A 23,869-nucleotide genomic window follows, 5' to 3' on the forward strand; every position below is an offset into this window, starting at 1 on the left:
TAGATATTCAGCTGAAACCTTAACCCCAAATCAAAGTCTTCATCTTCAAAACCACTGGTATTTGTTAATGTGTTAATCTTTTTAAACTAATTGAAACATTGCATATTTAAAATCTCAAGTCAATGTTTTCAATTTTTTTTTTACCATGACCCACTATAAGAAACATATTTCACATCATGACTGGTATACACATACTTACACACATATGTGTAATTGAAAAAAATTTTCACAAAATAGTACTTACCCTTACTATGCGTGATGAACTCTAATCTATTTTATTCTAATCTATTCCATTTTATTAAGAAAATCTGGTTGTGAGCCAACCCTGATGGCCTAGTGGTTGAAATTCAGTGCACTCCGTTTCAGTAGCCCAAGTTCAGTTCCTGGGCACAAAACCTCACTACTTATCTGTCAGTAGCCTTGCTGTGGTGGTGGCTCACATAGGAAAACCAAAATAACTTACAATTATACACAACTGTGTACTGGAGCTTTGGGGGAAGACAAGAAGAAACAAGGAGGAAGATGGTTATGACTCATTAAATTGATTTCATGACCCACTAAGGAAATATGAATTGCAGTTTTAAAAATACTGCTTTTAAATAATCTTTGATTCACCTTTCTCTTTTAACTCCCAAATCTAATCAGTCATTAAGTAATGGGTTTATTTTCAAAATGTCTTCATTTTCAATCTCTTTTTCTCACTGACTCTTTCAAATGTCCCCTTCATTGGGAAGCTGTCTCAGGTTTACTCAGCGTAGGGTAATCCCACTTTCCTCTAAGCAACTCTATTTCCTTGGTTGCATCTCTCTTAAATTATTTAAGTATCATACTCCTAATTTTCTGTTTTGCTCTCTTGTTTTATTTTTTATACTTGGACTTTGTCTCTTGACAATATGCAATGTATTTATATGTTTATTTGTTTTCTTTCACTAAACTGTGAGATTGAAGACTTGAATCTCTAGTACTTAGAACTCTACTGTGCTTGGGACACAGACCACCAAAAAGACAAGGCTGGGGAGAAGAATGAATGAAGGAATGACTCCCAGGAGCAACAGGGACTAATGCTTTCTCCAGGGCTAGAGAGAAGGAGGCCCTCACAACCTATTTTTGTTTTTGTTTTTTATTTTTAACCACCTTGGATCTTGTGCCCAACCTCATGGCCAAGGGACTGACATGTGCTGATTGACTTAATGCCTCAATGTACTGCTCAGAACTGAATCATTCACTGTGAATGGTTCTTCACACTAAGCCCATCCTTACAGCCATGAGTGAGGTGTTTTCAACAAAAATCCCTGGGTGTTACACAGTAGGAATGAGGGAGGAGCTGGAATGGATGTCGAGAGGATGTTGATAGGCAACCACAATGCCCACTACAAGAATTCAGAGGAGGTCTGTCAGAAATAGTTACCTTCAAAACTAACTTTTCACTCCCACTGCACATGTTAAGCTGGCCACTGTACAAAGTCAGTGAAATGACACATATTCCCCTCCAGACCTGCCCCTCCCTCCTCCTTCCAGCTAAATCCTTTGGTCTAAAATATACCACTTGCCATTCTCCAAAATACATAAAAAGGATACACTGTCACACATTTGCTTTGAATGGAATGAAAAAAAATGAATGAACAAATCAACGGTTAAAATTTTGTACAAATGAATTATGTACCAATAGAAATGGAAAAGATACAGAACATTATCATCTATACTCAAAGATGCTCTGGAGGATAAAGGTGGAGGGGCATCAGAGACATCAAAAGTACTGCTGGAAATTCTTTAGGTGGCAGATGCAGAGAATTCTCCCCAAAGGAAGTCATTTCTGTAATGTATTGGTGCTGTCCGGCAGGCAAGGACCATTTCCTACAGAAGCCCCCTGAGCCAGGAAGGGACTTTGGATTCAAATCCTCCGAGACCTCAATATGCTGACTCTTCAGTACCCACTGTGTTTTCCCATACATGAAAGAGAGGGACACCACCCTCATCCTTTTTCTCACACCCTGAAGCCACATTTAGAAAGACAGGGCCAACTCTGTGGCCAGTTTCAGGCTCCTTTGAAGCTCATAAAAGCCATATCAGCCTGTGAAGTTCAGGCACCTCTAATGGGGATAATGTTAGCACATATTCTGACACATTGATCCCAACTGCTCCTTGTGGCTTCTATAACCCTTAGCATACCCAGCCGAGGAAGGGCAGATTCTGTGAATGTTCCAGGCTCTGCAGAGGCCTCTTCCAGCCCTGCTGAGAGGACTGAAGGATGCAGACATTGACTGGGGCATGGAGAGGCAGCCCAGTTAGCCTGTCCTACAGAGGACCTCAGATTCCTTTCTGTCCAAGTAATCTTGGTCAAGATGTCATTCTGACATCGAAAGTCCCCTTTAAGCCTTTCACAATAATCTGCCCTCTTGTGCCACTGTCTCCCTTTTATTTTCTTGCCTCGATGGTCATTTTAATCAGAATTAACTTGGATAAAAGTACAATGCAGGATTTGGAGATAATAGGATGGTTGAGGGTGGAAGTCACCAGTGAAGTAATCTGTGGGAGCAGGAGACATGTGTCTCCAATATCTTTTTCAATCCAAGAATGTGGAAATCCACGCTCTTAACTACTGTTTTGAATCAAAGTTCAACGATTCTGACATATTCTGGGAGGATTAACACCTCAACACATGTTCTATTAACCACTAGTCTATTAGCAGAGATTGCTTTTCTCAGATTATCTCATCTCTTCTGATACAGAGCAGGATGAAGCTTTACATATAGTATTTCATTTGATTGTCCCAACAACCTTATGTGGCAGATCTTATTTTACAGATAAGAAAATTGAGGCCTAAAGAGAGTGAAACTTTGTTCATTCATCCATCTACCTCTCTGTCCATTCAGCCAGTGTATTTATTAAATGCCTGCAGTGTAATAGATACTGTGCTAGAAGCCAGGATACAGAGATGAAATAAGATAAGGCCTCTGACCCTGAGGGACTCCCAAACAAGTAGGACAGACGGACAGTGAATTCATACTGGTAATCATACTCAGAGTTGTATGTGGCTAGTAAATGGATGACTGGGATCATGACTCAGGTCTCAGAACTCTCAATCTAATATTTTTTTCATTGCATCAAACAGTTTCATTGGAGCAACTGATTTCCTGAGGTGCGAAATATAGCTAATGTATGAGATGCGGCATAGCTTTTGCACATGCTGTTCCCTCTGCCTAGACTATCCCTACTCACATTCTCACATTGTATATTAGTCAAAGTCCTTCAGAGAAACAGAACCAACAGCAACAAACTAATTATCTATCTACCTACCTACCTATCTATCTATCTATCTATCTATTTGAAGGAATCGGGTCATATGATAATGGAGGTGGGCAAGTCCAAAGTCTGCAGGGTGGGCCAGGAAGAGATGCTGCGGTTCTAGTCTGAAGGCTGTCTGCTGGCCAAATTCCCTCTTGCTTGAGGAAGGCCCGTCTTTTGTTCTAGTCAGGCCTTCAGTTGACTGGATGAGTCCCACCCACAGTATGAGGGCAATCTGCTTTACTCAAAGTCCACTGATTTAAACGTTAATCTCATCCAAAACATCCTCAGAGAAATATCCAGAATAATGTTTGACTACGTATCTGGGTACCAAGGACCAACCAAATTGACACAAAAAGTTAACCAGCACATATTATTTGCCGGGAACTAGTCCTAACTCTGTAAGGTCCAGACTAAAGATTTTGGCCCTACCAAGCTCCGTTTCTGTTCCACCGCTGGACTCAGCACACTCTGATACTCTACTCCTTATCCCACAGTACTGTAATGATTTGATCACATGCCTGCGGGCTCTGCTAGACATCGAGGCTTCTGAGGGCAGGGACTGCGGGGTCTGTTGGGGATGATGTTACAAGACGATGAGGCAAGCGCCTAGCACAGAGAATTGCTCAGTGTAATTTGTGAAATAAGGTGATGAATTAATGGAAGGATTCAGAAGCTAGAAATAACAGCAGCATTAAGTTACATAATCTCCAAATAATGAACTTTGTTTCTGAATATTTGTTGCATCAGAAGTGCAACAGAGCTTGGCTACCTTGTCCCAAGAACACATGTACACACACACCCATACTCATTTTGAAAGATTTGCCAGGGTCATTAGAGATGTATACAAGGATTAGCCGTTCCTGCCTTTCCCAAGGCAAAATGAAGCAGAGGGAAGAACCTGGGTTTATAACTTCAGACAGATTTGCCTTTGACTCATATGGCAGCTCCTTGTTAACTGCCTGAACTTGGGCCTAATTCTTATATTCTCAAAGACTCAGGCTTTTTTAAAAAATGAATCATATGAGAACAATAATAATACTTACAACACAGTGTTGTTAGAAAAATTAACTGCCTAGCCTATAGTAAGTAGATCCTTAGTAAAAGCATCCTCTGTCTCTCTTCCTTATCTATGTTGGTGCCTTAACTACTGAAAGTAGCTAAGAACATCTTGGTGAGTTCTGAAGATACTCAATTTTTCTTGATATTCTAGGCTTCCTTTTTGTTTTCTTGAAATTTTTGACCCAAAGGGAGGACGTGAATTGTGTAGTAGATGATCCCATGTGAAAGAAGAGAGAACGTGGCTGGCGTGTGCACCATTTAGTTTTCTGTTGCAATTGGTAATTTCTAATCTTTTCTGGGACATGGGCACTTTTGAGGATCTTCAGAAAGCTAGGACTCTTTCCCCAGAAAAATGCACATCCACGTAACACTTTGCCTGTAATCTCGGGGAGTTCATGGATACCGTGGACTCCGGGCTAAGAACCCTGGCTCAGAGTCTCCTCATTTGCTGTCTGTTTGTCTTCTGCCTCCTGCCTCACATGTTCTCTCTCTCTCGTCTTTGCCTCTATCTTTCTGTTTCTCTTTCTGTCTATATTTTTATCCACTTAACTAATGTGCTAAGGATTAGGATAAGGGTTGTGGATGGATAGATGGATGAATGCATAGGAAAGCAGAGGGCAGGAAAGAGCTATGGAGTCAGAACGGTTCCTTCATTTTTCCTGGAAAGTTCGCTGGTGTGTCACCTTGGGGATGCTGGTCTATCATAAGGCAGAATGTAGTTAGGGCTAAACTCATAGTCTCTGGAGCAAGACTGCTGGGTTCAAAGCCTGGCTCTGTGTGACTTTGGGAATTAATTCTGTCTATATCTCAGTTTCCCCATCTTTAAAATGGGTACCATGCTACCATATTGAATTTTTATAAGAAATAAATAAGCTAAGACAGATATAGATTTTAGAATAATGTATTTTAGTAAATGCTCAGTAACTGTTAGCTGCTACTATTATTAATTTGGATGATTTAAAACCACCAATAATATGATTTCTTATAGACAAAGCATGACCTACTACAAATGATAAATTCAACATCATTAAGAGGAAAATGCAATTGGAAATCCTCCTTTCAGAAAAAAAAGAACTTCTCTTCCCTTCAGGCGACTTACTCTTAAGTAGGAATTGTAGGTAGCTAGCATTAAAGGGTAGCTAGGATACCATCCTGGATTTTTTCCTGAGACCCAGTGAGAAGTGAAATCCATGGTCCATGAGACATTTTTTCTATAATAACAAGGCTTTTCCATTAGGAGAGGAACCCAAGCCTACTTCTGGACCTCGCAAGGAGGGTTTATATCCTTTTGTTTCTTACTCAGGAAGGGTCTCTAGACTGGGGATTATTTTTATACTAGAGCAGAAAGGTATACCATTATATCACATTACAAAGCTGACGCTTTCCCATGAGAGGATACTTAGAAGAAAAAAAAAAGATGAAAAAAGAAATGTAAATGTGTAGTCATCATGCTAACACATCATATTTTTAAGGTAAAAGACTGTCTAAAATGGAATTTATAATGTATAGGTGTTGTTTACATTTGGCCCTTCATTCTTCTCTTATGTCCCTGTTTTTAGAAGGAAAATATTAAGTGTGGCGGAACTGCAGCAGAATGGTAAAGTTAATGCAGTATTGCCAGAGGGGAAGAACCCTTCATTCTAGAGCAGCTCCTGGCACCCCACCCCTGCTCCTGGGACGTGAAGGTGCAGCTGAGGATGCGTCCAGAAGATGGCGCTGCCCGCAAAACCTGGGAGGGCGGGAGGCCAGGAGCTGTCAGTTACAGGGAGAGGAAGGAGGGAGGAGAGGTGCAAGGAGCCTGAGCAGGGGCCGCGGTCGGAGTTCTAGTGGTTCCAGAGGTACGAATTGCCAATGTAAAAGGGAGCATAATTTAATTCTAATTGTAATTGAGGTGGGAGGAAACACCTGCCTTAAGTCTAAGTACATTCAGATGAATCTGGGAACCAGCCTGGTCTCCTAGTAGCTTATTTGCATGAGAACTGAGGATCCTCCTGGGACAAACTCATTGGAAGGGAAGAAGGAGTGGTGCCCGCCCAGTAACAGTTTGGTCCTGGACCACTAAGTGTTAATTGTGGGAATGGCCTGGGAGTGGCTCCTGAGTCGTGAACACAGTCTGCATCTTGTGGGGAGAGAGAGGAATCTATGTAAACCCCGGAAGAGACATTTTACTAAAACTCCTAGAAAGCACTGCGGTACAAGCCACACAGCCTTGGATCTCTTCTGGCAGAGTGTGACACCATCAGCTGGCCCAGGGATGGTCCCAGGTGCTGGCCGACTAGGATTCCGTGCTGTGACTGGGGTGGTGGGGACATTGCTAACAGTGGCCATAATCGCCATGCACCCAGAACTTATTCTCTGCCCAGCCCGGGCCAGCGGTTTATATTTTTGTCTCATTTAGGTTTCAAAATAAACCTAGAAGGTAGATTCATCTCCAGTCTCATTCTATAGAAGAGGAAACCGAGGCTGACTTAACTTGTGGGTGGAGCTGGAGAGTTGCAGGACCTGGGTTTGCAGCCAGGTGGGCCTGGCTCCAGGGCACAGGGCTGCTGCCATTCTTGCCCCGGTGTCTGTTTGAACTGTGGCAGCAACAGGCCTTGCCCTCAGTGTGTGCGGTGAGGACAAGATGGGGTTGAGGAGGACGGTTCAGTTAGCAGTGCTAACTGGCTTTGTCTCGAGGTCTCCAGGTGCTCCTGGACTTAAGCAGGCCTAGAAGACTTGGGTTTGTGGAAGGAGTCGAGCAGGAGAGGGGTGGCGTGATCAGGGCCGTGAGAGGCCAGACTGACCGTGCTGGGGGGCATGAAGCCTATGCAGGAAGGGTGGGCTGGAAGGGCATAGTGCTGAGGCTGGCACATGCAGGCACAAAGAGAACACAGTGAAGGCAGAGCGAGGTGGGCTTCACTTCCCTGGGACCCCAGAAACCTTCGGGTTGTTGTCTCCCTGGGGGTTCATTCGCCAAGCTTTGAGTTCTTGGTGCTGCCCAGAGAGTATGGGTTATTTATGGGTCCCGGTCAACTCGGCATGAAGTTGGTATCAGAAGTGAAATATTTTGTTTCTGAACAAGGTTGAAGAGAAAATAACTTTACTGTCAATTCTGTTATCTGTGAGGAAATAAGGTTAATTGAAATCTACAGATTTCAACAGCTAACAGCTTTGCCTGCTTTTGCAACCTATCTTTCACCACTGCTTCCAGAAAAGAGCAAAATTGACTAATCAGATTTTCACATTTACTCCTTCGTGTCTTCCATATGAGGTGCTAATAAGCAGTGAAATGGCCCAAATGTGGACAGCAGGAGGGAGAGGAAGGGAAGCAGAGGTCTGGATAACAGTCCAGCTAGATATTAAGTTCTCAGAAACCCAGAACTGAGCGTTGGGATGTGTTTGTGCCCATGTTATTGTGGCTGGCCACTGGGAGGGAACCAGGACATGGAATGGGGTGGGGCGGGAGGGGTGGTGAATCTGGGGCCTAATAGACGCAGATGTCACTGAAGTTCAGAATTCAAGGGCACCCCACAAAGTCTACATGCCCTAAGAAGTTTGACAAAATATCCTGTTTGGGAGGCTTCCCTGGGGAACACAGGCACAAAATTGGGGTGGGCTGAACTGAGCAGCAGCCAGCAGGGTAAAGGAATTCAGTGAAGAACTCCATGCCCCTCGTCATTCCTTTCCTCTCCTGTTCCCCCGGATAGTGGCTTTGTGCGGTAAATGTTTATGTAATATCTGAATTACTGGTGATGTCATACCTGCCCTTGCATCTTAGAACACATTGTGATTTAGAATTGAAATTCTTTATCATCTCCATTTCTGCTAAGTAGGATCTATTCTTGATGTGAGGATGCGGGACCTTGGGAAGAACATTTATATCTGAGAGAAAAGGGCTTGGTGTGTAACCTCTGGAGCACCCTTCCTTTCTCTTAGAAGCAGTGGAAATGGGTTTCCTAAATGAGGAGGTTGTAAGTGGGGCTGATGGGGTAGGGGGCTGGAGAGAGGGAGGGTGAGGGTTTTCTACCCTCCTCGGTGGTAGGAGTGTACAGAGCTTACCACAGACCCAAAGTAGATGCCCCAGGGCGGGAAGAACGTCTGCAGCAAGGAGCTGTGGAGAAGATGTTGAGGCCACCCGGCAGGAGGAAGAGAGGCAGGGATAGGATGAGCTCTGTGCGGCTGCAGCCTCTGCTCAAGCCCTCATGTACTGTTCTGACAGAGCTGCAGGGAGAGGAGAAGGGCCTGGGGCAGCTCCTTTTCTCTCATGGCGCACTGCCCATTATTCCACAGCCTAGGAGTTCTCACCCCCGCCAGCTGCTACTCTGGCCTCTTGCAGCCCAAGAGCCCAGAAGCGATGCCCGGGCCATTGCGGCTTCATTCCACACTGGGCACAGCCCTGGAGCCTGCTCTTCAGGGGAATCCAGACCCTGATGGGCTTTCCACAGGCTGGGTGCCTGGCCCTACCGATCATGCTGCATCACAGCCCAGGAGAGAGGCCAACACCCTCAGAGGAGAATCCCTGAGGACAAATATCTACCAAGGCTTTCCACACTCTTGGTAACATCTCATCTTCTTATTATGGGATGTGGGTAATTATGATAAGGGTGGAGAGATGGAGTTGTGTAGGAAATTTGAGTGCTATTATAATATGGTGAGGGGATTTCTCTATACCAATTTTGTGAAAGTTTACTCCCACGAGATCTCTTGAGTTATTGTGTTGCTTACTTTCATTGAGAAGTTAATAAACCTCCCTAGGATTCTGTAAGCAGACATTGTCTCTGACCATGACCCTGGTGACCCCAGGGAGACCCCGCTCTGGAGTTGCTGGGTGAGAAGTCTCAGTTTTGGTGCTTACATTCCTGGGAAAGCTGGACTTGAACATGGACCACCTTATTTACTAGGATTCTAGGAAGCTTAATTTTTGTTTTCGGCTCCATGAAGGGTCAGGTGTGTTATTTGGCCATTAACGACACAGTCTCGGAAAAGTCACGTCATCATCCTGACTTCAGTTTCTTCATCTGAGAAATGAGAGGGTTACAAAGATAATGTCAGAGGATATTATTCACCTCTAAAAGTCTCTTATTCTAAGTCTGGGACCAACAGTTTACATCTCTGACTCTATTTCCTTATCCTCAAATGGGGATAATCATACCCACCCTTATCTTCTAATCTAAGTGAAAGCACTTAGACCTCTGAGGAGGAAAAGCATTACATAAATCCAGAGCAGAATCATTATTATATTCTGTTCTCTCCTCGTCATTCATCCTTGCCTGCTCTGCAATTATGCCCTTGGGTGAGTTATGTGAACAAGTAGTCACACCTAGCACGTTTCTTGGGTGATGGAGCATTCTGATTGTGCTGGTGGAAAAGACACCAAAAGTCTTTATTTAGTTATTTTAGTGTGGAACTCTCTATCTATTTAGTATACAAGCCAAAATTGGAACACATTAGTACCTCTAGAACATAAGATTTGTGGTTGTTTGAACTTTGTAGTTGGTTTTCTTGACCTTGAGTTTCTGTGGGTGTTGTTTTGACCAGCTCCAGCCTGGGAAAGCACAGCATGAGTTCTCTTGGACTCTCAGCGAGACCCTGATAAGGCCCCAAACTCTGACACCACCTGGGGTTCAGAGTAAAACCAGGCTCCCCATGCCTGGAAAATGTGCACAGCCAAGTGTGCATAAATACCACACCTAGCTGAACACACACACACAGGTTTATAATTGCTTTCATATTTTCCCACTGTAGCCACCAGAGGCCTCCCAAATTATGGTTGATTTTTATGTCAGTGGAAATCTACTGGGAATTAACAACAAAAATCATTTTAAAATTGAATCGAATGCCTACGACAGTTCAAAGTCGGTTACCTTGTTCATTCAACATTGCTATTCATGCAAAATGTCATGCAAATCAGTCCTTATTTACTGAGCACTTTGCTTCAGCAACCAAAAAAATGCTGAGAAAAAAATTGCTTATGTTTAGCCATCTATTTTTCCAAAAATAGGACAGCAATTAAAGTAGTACCACATGATGTGACTGATGATATCAGTGCAGGAAAAGAACGCCATCTCAGTGGCTGGTGCTCAGGGCTGAGCATCTGTCCCTCGTCAGGGGCTGGGCACAGCGTCCAGAAGAGAAGTCCTGGAGCAAGGGCCATGAGCGATGAAGATACTACGCAGGACACAGGATGATGAAGGTATCCTTTGTGGGGAATAATCAGGACGACTGTGCCTTCCAACAGGGGACCTTAGAGAGCTTTTGGGAACCCGATTTCACCTCTGTGGTCCTCAGTTCCTTCTACGAAAATGAGAGGTTTGAGCCACGTGGTATCTAAGTCCTTAAGGTTCTGTGACCATTTTCTAAAGCATTTAGGACCCCGTATCGTGCCTCTGTTATATGCAATTGCAACACAAGGTAATTTGCAAACGTTTTATTACTTAACCCTCATGACTCCCCTTTGAAGTACGAGCCAGCTCCATTTTATAGATGGTGAAACTAAGCTCAAAATAGTGAAGTCACTTGCCAATGGTCACAATATTGTGACAAAGCCAGGATTTGCACTCAGATCAGATTGATTGCAAAACTTCTCACTGCCTTATCCTATCTTTCATGCATTCCTAAACTGAGAGAATAAACTCAATTACCCAATGTAATTTAACTCCTGGGGTGTAGTATTGATTGCTGGTTGCTGTATCAGTTAAAAATTGCACTGGTGGTAAGCAGCCCAGACAAATAATGGCTTCAACATACACTAGTTTATTCTCCCACATAAGTATGGATATAGGCTGAGCTCTTTCTGTCATTCTGCTTTACCATATCCTAGGATGTGGTTTCCATCCTCAAGGTCGACTTATGGTCCAAGATGGCTGATGGAGATCCAGCTATCACATTTGGATTGCAGGCTGAAAGGAGGAAAGCAAAAGAATACAGTTGGCAGGTCTCCAAGTTGAGTTTTCTTCGTTTAAGCAGCATTTCAAAAGCTCTGCATGGTCCCTCTGCTTAGATCTCCCTGGCTAGAATTTAATGACATGGCCACACACAGTGGTGAAAATGTAAAGCTGACAAATGTAATCTTTATTCTGGGCAGTTAACTGCCCAGTTAAACACGAGGGTTTATGTTGTCATGGAAGAAGAGGAAATTGGGTACTGGGAAGCAAAGAGCAGGTTTTGTTATAGTTACCAACCTCACAGCTACCCCTGGATCTTTCCTGCTGCTGGGTCCCTGATTTTCTTCAGGTCCCAGCCCTACCCCAGCCTCTCAGGTAATCCTTAATAGTCAGACTCAGTCAGGGTGGTACCACTCTCCTTGCCTGTGATGCCTGTGATTGGTTGTGATTAGGCATATGACTAGTTCTGGACAACGAGATATCAGAGGGCTTCTGGAAAAGGTTTCTTTGCTCTTAAAAAAGTGATGCTTGGAAAAAGACTGACTTTCTTCTTCTACTGGACATTGTAGCACGTGGTAATGACACCTGGAAATATAGCGGCCATCTTTGTAACCCTGTGGAAAACCTACTTCTGAGAATTAAGCTGTACTTGGAGTATGGCAGAGGGGAGAGACGGAAAGAAGCTGGGCTCTTGGCGATGAGTTGACCAACTCTGGAGCTGGCCTACCAGACTTCTTATGAAATACATGTCCATATTGTTTAAGCCAGTTGAATCAGGGTATTTTCTTCCTGCAGCCAAAGGTATCCTGACTGATACACAAGAGGAAGAAAGGAAGAGACCCATTCCTTTATGCCCTCAGGATGGCAAGCTAGACACCAATCTATGCCTGTCTTTGGACTGAACACTTGTATTGCTCTATTTCTTACAAGAGGTACCTTTGTTTTTGATTTCCTTAGAGAGGAGAGCTTTATATAGAGGATTTAATAGGTTCAGGTTAGAATCAGAATATTTTAGGATTACAAGGGACTTCTTCACTCAAGGATCAAAGAGAGTCAACGATTTCTCCAGGATCACATACCAAGTTAGGGGTAGAAGTGGGATGGGGGCCAGCCTTCTGGAGACTTCTCTGAAGAACTCTTTCACCATATCATTGTCCCTCTCCCCTCCAGTCCAACTACTGCTGCAAGGACTGAAATGCCGTGGGTCTGTCTTGGTCATGGTTTGAACTCTTCCAGAGAGATGGCCCTCTTGGCCTTGCTTTCTGCCCCGTGCATATGACTCCTCTCCGTGTCAGGCTCCAGGGCTGGCCATGTCGGGAATGATGACTTATAATTGTAGGCAGGAGGTGATTTTCAGCTTCAGCTGTTGCCAACCACATCAGCCATGGCTGTCACCCTTCCCCTCTACCTCCTCTTGCCAAAGCATGCTGGAAATCATTAAGGTGGCCATGTCTCCTTCCCTTGAAATCAGACCCCAAAGGGTTTCCCTGCACTCAAGCCCCATCTGCTCTTCATTCCAGACCATGTCATGTCACAATTATTCCCAATCATGTCTCATTTGGCCAGTCAGCACGCACCTGAATTCCCCCACCAAGAGTCAGAAGTGTGCAGCTGTACAGGGCTTTCGGGGAGGTGCTCTGGGACTGAAGTGACAGGCTCAATCATGTTCTGGGGATATTCTCCAAGAGAGGCAGCATGGCAGTCGTGGGACTGGAAGTCAGAGGGACCTCGCTAAGCCACCTGCTAGTTGCAAGATCTTAGACAGGCTATTTAAATTCCCTGTGCCTCATTTTCCTCACCTGAAACAGTGAATATAATAATACCTACCTTGTAGAATTTGAATAAATACTAAATGACATAATATATATAAAGTACTTAGCATACACTCAATAAGCAATTTTAAAAAGTATCTAGAAGGCACTCAATAAACTATTAATTTAAAAATAAACATTTGGGGGCTGGCCTGGTGGTGCAGTGGTTAAGTTCGCACAATCTGCTTCAGTGGCTGAGGGTTTGCCGGTTCAGATCCCGGGTGCAGACAGGGCACTGCTTATCAAGCCATGCTGTGGCAGGCGTCCCACATATAAAGTAGAGGAGGGTGGGAATGGATGTTAGCTTAGGGCCAATCTTCCTCAGCAAAAAAAGAGGAAGATTAGAGGCAGCTGTTAGCTCAGGGCTGATCTTCCTCAAAGAGGAAAAAAAAAACATCCAGCATGGAGCTACAATAGCATTTAGGCTTCAACTTGTGTCTTGTTTTTTTCTGAGTTAATGCTCTTTGCTCCTCTGTCTGACTTGATACTTACTGGTTCCCTGCAAGAGGTTGTGTCCCTTCTCCCCAGTCATAGATTCTTAGCGTTGTTGGGAACTTGGAGCTCTGGGTCAGGATCTGCTTAGTTCCGGCCTCTCATGTACTCTTCCTGAGCAAACAGGATCAAGAAAAAGGAAGTCAGTCTAACCGTTGGAGCCTGAGTTACCACCACCCCATGAGTTATCATCACTTTGCCGGGAGAAAATATCTCCCGTGAGATTATGGAGGCACCAGAAAGAATGGCACCCTGTTAAGGGCTTATGGTACAGGTTAGCCTGGCTCTAAGTCATCCTCCGTCTATCCAGGCCATTCTGGCCTTCTTCAGCTGGGCTTGTCCCCTTTCCTCCGAAGTCCTCCTGGAGCTTATCTGGCCTTTCAAAGGGTAGATAATCCTGGAGAGAAGGCAGCCCCAGGTATTATCTTAATCACCCATAGCAAGAGATGGAACTAAAGGGATGAACTGGGATGAATAACAGAAATGGTGTCCCCTTTGCTCTACTCACTGACAACTCCATCTCCTGACATGACGACCAATTTTATGTGACTTTGAGAACATAATATCATCTTTGATGTTTACCATCCTCCCTGGAGGTGGAATGAGGGGATTTGAAGACCCCTCCCATGAGACTCTTAGGTTTGATCAACAATGACCTCATAATAGCCGGTAAATTTGGTTAATCCCATTAGTGTTCTTAATTTAATTGCAGTGGTCATATTAGCTTCCTGTTCAAACACAGCCATGTTGTCCACCTCTGGCTGTGAGTTTCTTGTCTGTACTGACGATTTAGGGATGTAAGCTCTGCTGCGGTGAGCACAATGTCTACACCAGCACAAGCATCCTCAAATCAACGTCACCATAATTCAGAGAATGCCTTTCATGTCTTCCACAGAAAACAGGTTAAGGAAATAGTAAATGAAAAAAAAGTCAAACAGATTCTTAAGGGGAACATTTGCTATTTCAAGGTTTGAGTAGCTGGAGGGTATCTTACAACAAAGTCAGGTAGTCCTCCTATCCTGGGGACTCTTGAAAAATCCCCGATAGGCACTTGTTCCAGAGATTGGCCTGAATATATGGAACAAACGCTGCTAGGACAGAGATCCCACTGCACTGTCAAGGGGCCAGACCCTGAAGACTTCTAGAAGCCGCTGTCCTCACCTGGCATCTGGTCTGAAATACCAGAGGACATGCTGGGAATTGGTGAAGGACGGAGAAGGATGTCCTCAGGAACAGGGCTCACGGAGGCTCTTGTGACACAAGTGGTTGTCTCCAATTTGCCCCCAAAGATTTTCACAAGGGAGGGGTGGCGCCGGCTCTGGAGTGCACTGATCTTATCCTATATCTGCAAGAGCCCTCTTGTTCTCCGAGCTCCACAATTCTACTTAGACGCAGTAGATGGCTCCCTCGGCAACACGGAGGGCCAGGCTGCTTGGGTGCTGAATCTCCATCCGCTGCTGGCTCACACCCTCAATTCCTTTGTTCTTTGTCTTGATTTTCCCCTAAGGTGTGTTCATCAATGTAGGTCCTTCCTTTTACATTTATTGTCTTTTTCACTCTCCACTGGCTTTTGATTCTCAATTTTTAGCATTCTCCAGCCTCTTTCTCTCCTCCTTATCCTCCCCCTGCATTTTCCTCCCTCAAGCTTTCCCTCCCCACTGCTCTACCCACCAGTTTTATTCTTCATTCTCTCTCCCTTGTTATCACCCTACTTTCTCCGTTCTGTTGTCTTTTTTCTTCCTCACAAAGCAGTCTCTGAACATATTTTAAGACAGATGTTCATGCTCTGATAAAAACAAGAACCTGACACAAATATTTTACTGAGAAAGCCTACTCTCCACTCATCTTTAGGCCCCGCGGTGGCTCACATGCCCGTGTCCGGTGGTGTTACTCACCAGGCACATAGTTAATATGCTGTTTCACTCCAGAATAAGATTGGCTTTCCCAAGACCAGTTATTAGTTTCTGAAGTGGTCCATTATTTTAGATGAGGAAGCTGAATGGTAGAGCTTGGTGTAATACAAAATATGTAACAACCAAGCTGAAAAGAGGACTCCTGGAGATAACCAGGATGAGGCTTGGAGGCCAGAGCCTTTGGGAGGTCCTCCCTGACTCCCAAACATACGTTAGATGTCCACATACATGCTGGCGCTGTGTGTTTATCCCCTGCCGTCCTGCAAAAGATCCTGGTGAAAGCCTGTCTCCCGAGTAATTTCTTTGCTCCCTCACCTCTAGAGCGGTGGATTTCTGTGAGTAGCCACCGTGAGGAGTCCTATTCATATGTGAAACCAGAGAGCATTTCATTTTAAATAGGTATCCTAATTAATGATCCAGCATTTCTTTCCAACAAACACTTCTAGGCCTATGCTAGGATATATAGGTATTAGGGATACCAAAATAAATGAGCATGCCTCCTGTCCTTGAGGAACTGACAGTCTGCTGATATATCTTTCCCCAGTCTTGAGTTCAATTTTTCCCAAATCCCAAATTTGGGCTAACTGTACAGTTATCTGAAACAAGGACTGTCCTTGGTCCTCGGCTACACCCTTCCAGCCCCGGTGGATGTGAGCTGTGACATCTGCTAGTGTGGTCCATGGGACTGGATGACAGACTCACTTCCGCTGGAAGTTTCCAATGTAGAATTTACCCATGGTCAGTGCCAATGGATTCTCCTAACCAGGAATTGTGTAGAAAATGCTCTCAGGTATGGTGTATGTTTTCTGGAGATTATCATCCCCGCCTGATTTTTATATGCAAGGAGGTCCACAGCCTGTTTTTTTCCAGAATTATTTCCAGAATTGTGAACAGGTTTAAAAATCACTTAGTTCTACCGCCAGCGCCAATGGCCTAGTGGTTAAGTTTGGCACGCTCTGCTTTGGTGGCCCGAGTTTGGTTCCCAGGTGCAGACCTATACCACCTGTCTGTCAATGGCCATGCTATGGCAGTGGCGGCTCACTTGAAAAAAAAAAACAGAGGAAGATTGGCAACAGATGTTAGCTCAGGGAAAATCTTCCTTGGCTAAAAAAAAAAAAATCATTTAGTTGTAAAGCTACATTTAGTTCACAAAAATGTCATTGAGCTCTGCTTTGGTTACCAGAGTCACTCTTATCCATAAAGTCACCTTGCTCAGGAACTGGTCCAATTTAAGGGAATCAAAAACCCATTTGCCCCACAGGAGGAAACTTTTGGGCATGACAGAGAGGTTCATTATCTTGAGTGTGGCGATGGTTCACAAATGTCTACCTAGGCCCAAACCTATCAAATTGTATACATTAAATACAGGTGGTTTATTGTGTGTCAATTATATTTCAATAAAACTTAAAAAAAACCCACCAGGCCCCAAATATCTCCCTTTCCTCTACCTGAAAGTCATCATTTTGGTTTTTTTGACTGTCTTCGACTTTATCAGTCAGATAGTCACTTGGTTCTCTCAGATTTCATGAAGAAAACAGGGCTAGGAAAGTTAAAAATACCCCCAATAGATTTCACACTCTTGTATCAGTTCAATCAGTTTACTTGCTTTTTAACAACGGGGGTTCTGAGCTGTAAGTGGACAGAACTGGAGTTCAGGTGAGGCAGGGAAAGACAGAAAAGTCATTTTGGAGTCTGGGGAAATGTGGAGGGTGAGGGGACATGATGAAGTCACTCAGCAACCCACCAGATTCTGGGGAGGGGGACCCAGGAGATAAAAGTGGTAACGTGCATGAATTTGTGTCAACGGTCAACCCTGTTATTGATCAACAAGCTGTCCCCTCATTCTTCTATTCATTAGTGTAAATGGAGATCTGCTGGAGGCCTTGAAGTCAGGCAAACACGGGCATGAGAAGTTCGGGCACTGATTAGATGTACGACCTTGGCTAAGTTTTTCAACTGACCTTAACTTGACTTTCCTAGTGTGTAAAAGAGTCTGAGAATATTTATCTCAGATGGGTGTTGGGAGGCCCAGATGGGATAATACGGATGGAGAGCTTTACCCAGTGCCTTGCACATAGTAGGGCCTATGTGTCTCCCATTCCCCTCCAACCTTTCCTTACGTAAAAACCATTTTTTTACCTATATATCTTGAAGCTTCATCAAATCCATTTAAATATACGTGTATACATGCCTTTTTCTAATTACAGAAGTAATCTATTCTAATGGTTTTGAAAGAATGAAGAATACTGATCAATCAATGGGGAAAAAAAATCTCCCTTCCCTACGAGTTCTTAAGAGAAAATTAACACCCCAACATATAAACATTCATTGTAATCCTCGCAGACCCCTGTTAAGGGCAAGTAGCTGTGGAGTGGATAAGATATGGGACACTGTGTCACATGAGTTTGGCTCATTACCTTTGGCCAGCTCTGATCTCCTTTTGGCAGATCCAGGTTGACACTTATTTTCAGATATCATTGTCTTATCTTAAACCAAAGGCAGAAGAAAATTGGGCATAATATTAGATTGCAGAGTTCCAGAATGCTCGCTCTGTGTTGAGAGCGCAGAGTGGATGCATCGCACGACCCGAAACAGATCTTTCCATTCTGCTGCTTCCTTTTTAATAAGGCCAGATCCAGAGTGTCCAGTCTTACTCTTGACTTCTCATTTTTTCCAGCCTCCAAGCACAACAGAATTAGTCTCTGACTTATCACTGACCCCTCTCCTTCTTCCCCTCCAGCACAGGCTCAGCCACCAAACCACGCCTGGCCTCACTGGCCTGCACATCTGCTCCAGTGTTTCTGCTGGCTCTTCAACCATCACACTGCTCGTCACACACAGAGCATCTTTTTCCCTTGCCAACCATTCCATCTCCAGTGCCAACCAACCACTCCCTTAAATTCTTTATAGAGTCATGTTTTCAAGAGCTAGAAGGGACTACAGGGGCCATCTCATCTACCCCTTCCATTGCATCAGTGTCTAGTCCGAGGCTATGTAAGTAGGGTGTGCTGCGTCTGATAGCCTGATGCCCAGGCCTGGAATGCGCTGGAAGAATGGGGCAAAACTGGAGCAAGAGATGTACTGATACGTGGAGCTGGCCAGGATCACCTGGTATCACTTACTCTTAAAGCTGGGGGCGGGGGGAAGGGGTGTTCAGGATCCCCTTAATTTTGGCATTTTTGTATCACAAAATCACTTAATTTTTGGTATCACAAAGAAAGGCTCTTCTCTCTAAACAGTTTATCTGCTTGTGTCACTCAAGCCTGAGAACTTCCTGCTCAGTTGTGTTAAGGGGATTAATTAAAGTTTCAATCCCCTTAAGGTGGTGATCAGTGTCCTCATGGCCCAGGCCACACCACATGCCTTTGCACACACTGATCCCTCTGACTAGAATGTTCTTCCCACTTTTCCTACCTAGAAAATGTCTGAGCCAATCTCTCCTCTCTGACATCTGTGATGCCCCCCTCGGTGGTCCCCTTGCCTGTCATCATGACCCTCTTACAGCCACAACAATGGAATAAGAATGATAAGGACAACCACGGTAATGGATATTTATTGAGTATGGACTGTGTGCTGGGCAATATGCTAATAAATACTCATTATTTTATTTAATCAACAGAAACAACTTCATTATGATGCCACTTTCAGGGATGAGGAAATTAAGCCTTAATGAGGTTTAGTCATTCACCCAAGGTTACAGCTAGGAAATGTGGTGGCCTGGGGCTCCAACTTAAGTTCCTCTGACTCCAGAGCCCAAACCCCTAATTATGACAGTGCCTCTCACCACTTACCATGTTGTCTTAACAATTATCTGTGCGCAAGTCTTGCTTCTTGAGGACGGGGACCCTCGGCAGATCCCCAGTGCCTAGAACAGTGCCTGGCACACACTGAGTCTTCAGTAAACAGTTGTTGAATAAATGAAGTAGGAAACAAATTTCCACGGAGCCCTCCCCTCCTCCAACAGTCCTTGAACTGAACGCAGTGACTTGGGTGGAGGAATGTTCATCCGTGCCCAGGAGCAGCAGCAGCAGATGGTGCTTCTCGGCTCGGCTCTCCCTTCACTCCTGCACTGAGCCGTGCTCTCTCCATCCCCTCTCCTCCTCTGAGGAAGCCCCATGCTCTAGGAAGATGGCCAAGGGAGGCCATGAGTCTTGCAGCAGGAAACACCTGGCTGGTCAAAGGCTTTTGCAAAGCTTTGTTTCCACAATTACCCTTTCTTTCCCTCTCTCTCTTAGATTCATGCAAAGCCAACTGGTATTTCTTTTTAAACAGCTGAGAACACCAGATGGAAGGGTAGGGGGAGGTGGAGGCACAGTGAAAGGCAGGAAGGGGACAAGCAGGGGCTGTGGATGAGGGGGGAACGTTCTGGAACATGTGATGTAGGGAAAATGCCAGACAGGTCAGCAGAGGTAGGAAAGGAAAAAAAGAGCTGAAAAAAACGAGCAGCCACCATATGTGTGCGTGCATATACATGCAGAGCTTTCAACATACCATTGAAATAGAGAAAGAAATGTTCTGGTTTCCGTAGCAACAAGGCCTATTGGTGCTTCAGCCAGAGAAACTTATTGGAAAAAACGGCATTTGCCTGTTAAGGAGCCTGATGATTTGGGAGATAATTATACAGCATTCCGCCACCACTAAAGACTCACAAATACACTCCAGAAAATATTTTAAAGAGCACGGATTGTCACAAATCCCACGAAGCCAGGGGGTGGGAGTGAGAGGCAGGAGGCAAGGAAAAAAGGCTACTGGAATGATTCTCGGTGAACACCCCGGGGCGGTGGGCATATGTGAGGGACAGGCTAGAACCAGCTCGTCTGTCAGTCATCTGAGAGCTAGTGTAAACTGGAGGCTTGACGAGTTTGTATCTGATCCCCCGGGGCTGGTACATTGAGTCCTATTCTCTGTCCCTTCAGGAAGTGGGTGGGTGGATCCGTAAAACCTAAGTGGTTAGACTCGCTATGAGAGAGTTTGCTGACCAGAGTGGTGGGATGGGCCTTTATTAGAGCCTTGCTACCAAAATGGAATGAACCATGTGAATCTCAGAGGCCATCTGGTTCCTCTGATGGGGCGGGACAAAAGCGGGAAGTCCTTAAAATTGAATAGGGTAATGTAGAAGCTTGCTAAGGGTAGAAGGAGAGGCAACACATAATTACTTTGTACTCCTCATACCACAGGGCACAGGGCTGGGCACACGACAATTGCTAATTACAATATGCAGTGAACGAATGAAGGACTGAGTGGGTACATGGATAAATGGACAAAGGATAAATGGATAAATGGATGCTTATGGAAGTGAACTGATGCACAAATGGAAAAAGAATCATGCGTAACCAGGTCCCCATCTTCTTTCATCTTGGTCCTCCCTAGAAATGTAGTTGCAGCTCAGTTTTGTTCTCCAGAATGTGGGCATGGAGCAGGCATGCTCTCAGAGGTGGAGTCTTTGGAAGGGAGTCATGCCCTGAGATGAGCCCCTAGGTCCTGGGGCTAAAGATGGGCCAGTGTTTGCAGGACACTCTCACCTTTGAGGAGCTAGATTTTCTGCACGGGTTCTTCCCCACCGTGGATGGTACACCTGTGATGTACCCTCCTAGTGATACATCTTGAGTTAGAGAGAAGCGCTCATCCACTTCATCAAAGCACCATGGCCACTGTCTGTGGCTCTTGGGGCTCAGTGAGCTCTCAGCTTTCATCTGAATCAGTTTCCATCCTCTGGTTTCCTACAGTGCTTGGCACTGTACACTTTACACATGCCATTTATTTAATTTCTTTATTATTTGTTCTTTCCTATGTGTATGTCATACCTGTGCAACTACATAGATTATGCTCCTGAGGGGCAGAAGCCTCCTGCAGAACCTCTTCATCGTGCCAGCCCCTAGCGGAGAAGCTGGCATACCCAAAGCGTTGAAGGCTTGCAATGCTGACATCGAAGAGAAAGACACTGATCCGCAGCCTTTAAGAACTGACTGAAGGCATCAGGCTCCACCCCAAGCTAGGATCAGCTCCATTCCAACATGCTCCCTGCACACCAAACACACCTACACCCACACCTACCATTTTGTGGGTGCTGCCTGGTTTGCTTGCACATTTGGGTCTGGGCTTGAGAGCTGTGTGAACTGAGGAGAGAGAAAGGGAAGGAGTCAGGGAAAGGGATGGAGGACTCATACCCCTGTTACTCACAGGTGCTTGGCCTGTTCTTGAGCTGAGTGTATCACAGTCATGCCCCAATGGGGCCTGTCTGGGAAGGGAAGACAGAACCAGCATCCGAGAGGTTGCCTGACAGGAGCACCTGGGACACCACTGCCTCTTTACTGCCACAATCCTGGAGGTGCATTTTGCTCACACTCTGTTTTCCAGGCAAGGAAATGAAGGTTCAGAGAGGTTGAGCAAATTGCTCAAGATCACACAGGTAGTGAGTGCCATATGCTGGATTTACATTCAGGAATCACACTGTCTTAAGTGTCCAGGCTCTTGACTCCTGTCTTATATTGGCTTTTGTGACTCAGGCTCACTGAACGCACTGGAGGAAGCCAAAGTATGTTTCATTTCTCCAAATAGATGCTTCTTTCAAAATACAGCTGGTTTGGGAGCATGAAAGAGAAAATCGGATCAGAGCCCACTGCTAGTTAAAATGAAGATGAAGGAAGCAGAGTTCAGAGCAGGGAAAAACTTATAAATCTTATTTTGTGTAAGCATCATATTAAACAGATTCGTTTCCAACTATAAACAGATTTTCACATTTCCACCTCCCCCCTTTCATTCCTCTTCATCAGCCCCCAGCATCCCTAACAGACTGTTCCCTTCCTTCTTGTTTGGATTACAAGGAAGCAAAATTGGCTTTCTTTCCATTCTCCATCCCCCCCCCCCGCCGCCGCCTTGCACCATCTGGGGGTGCATGTTTCTTACCCCAGTTTCCATTAAAATCCTCCCTTCGCTTCCTGTCCAGCGGCCCATTCGCTTGTGCAGCTCTGCGGGGAGTTTCTCCGACGGCCGCCAGGGGTCGCAGTCGAGCAGCCGGAGCCTCCTCTCCGCAGGGGCGCAGCGGCCGCCTGCCGGGAATCGCGAGCCCGGCTCCTGTGGGTATCAGCGCCCAGCATTGATCAGGCCGCAGCTCTGCAGTGCTTTCTGGGGGAGCGAGAGGCCAGGCTCGGGCTTTTTCAGGCAACTAGAGCCCCGCCGCCTCAACCCTGCCGCCCCAGGCTCAGAGCAAACAGTGCTCAATCAAGTGGAGCGAGGCCGGCCGCTCGCCCTGGCGCAGGGTCGAGCCCTGCCTTTCAGGATTCCTAAAGAGAACAGGCGTGGGAAACCACACGGGGCCTGGGAATCAGCGGGGCCAGCGCCAGCCAGGCCTGACTACCTCAGGAGGGGAGGGACGTGGTGCTACAGGGACAGCTCTGAATGTAAGAGGGGAGCACGTCTCCCACCCTTGTCCTCTTCCTGCCCCGCATCCCGTCAGCAGCCCAGGCCCCCCAGGCACAGTGCCGCTCTCCTCCTGCACACACGTGGACCCTCCCTGCTCACAGGGGATTTCTTGGTCACTTCACACAGTCTTGGCTCAGCCTCCCATGGTCTCCGCATGTGCCTGGAAAGCAAGGCCTCTGCCAGAATGTGATCAGATGGGATGCAGAGGAGGGGAGGGGAGCACGTGCTTCCTTTAGCATATGAATTTTTCAACGTTACATTTTCATCTCTCTGCCCTATTTCTCTCGATTCCCTCCCACTGCTCTTTTCAGAGATGGAGCTGCTGCTTAAGATTTGATGCAATTACTGGGCACCTAAGATGGAGGCACAGGGGGTAGGAAGGAGGCGAGAGGGAGCAGAGGGGAGGCGGAAGGCGTGTGCCAGCCCGGGATGCCTGCAGTCTGTTAATGAAGAGAAGCTGGGGACTCGCGGAGGCTTTTGCCGGCCTTGGGAAGCACTGTTGAGCGGTTTTATTCAAGCCAGTGAGGTGAACCAACGGAGGCCCACAGGCACCTCCGCTGCTTTTCCTTCCTCTTTTCTCCTGCCCCTCCCTTCCATCCTCCTTCCGTTTGTTCCTTTCTTCCTTCCTTAGAGACCGACGCAAGGCCACATATAGACAAATACACCTGCATAAATATATGCTTCTAATACAAGACAGATTTTGATCTTTTATAATAAGCTTTAAAGGACTAAGGAGCTATGGGAAGAGAAAATAATTTTAATGCAAGGATCTGGTAAGTTTTTTGAAATAAGTGGGATTTGAGCTGGATCTTGAGGAATGGGTAGGACTTCTGCAAGAGGAAACAAGGCATGCCAGGCAGAAAAAAGAGCTTAATGAAGACGTAAAAGTGAGAGATTTCATAGCATTTGAGGAGAGTCATGAATAGGCTGCAGTGGTTCAGGGACAGGTAGAGAGGAAGGGTTGTATTGGGTGTAAGCACCCTAAGGTAGGTTGGACCAGCGATGGAGAACTCCGCATGCC

The 23,869-nt window shown here is 45.5% G+C and overlaps 1 long non-coding RNA gene across 1 annotated transcript; it reads right to left on the minus strand.

The window, feature by feature from the left end:
- Window positions 1-10,770: 10,770 nt before the first annotated feature.
- On the minus strand, window positions 10,771-22,939 carry LOC138924659 (uncharacterized). The gene is made up of 4 exons (XR_011439697.1): window positions 22,333-22,939; window positions 21,481-21,542; window positions 13,514-13,627; window positions 10,771-11,225 (listed from the first exon to the last, which is right to left on the minus strand). It is a non-coding gene; the product is annotated as an uncharacterized lncRNA (long non-coding RNA).
- Between the last annotated feature and the right edge of the window lie 930 nt (window positions 22,940-23,869).

This window comes from Equus caballus, chromosome 6 (genome assembly GCF_041296265.1).
Source record: "Equus caballus isolate H_3958 breed thoroughbred chromosome 6, TB-T2T, whole genome shotgun sequence".
Classification (NCBI taxonomy): Eukaryota; Metazoa; Chordata; class Mammalia; order Perissodactyla; family Equidae; genus Equus; species Equus caballus.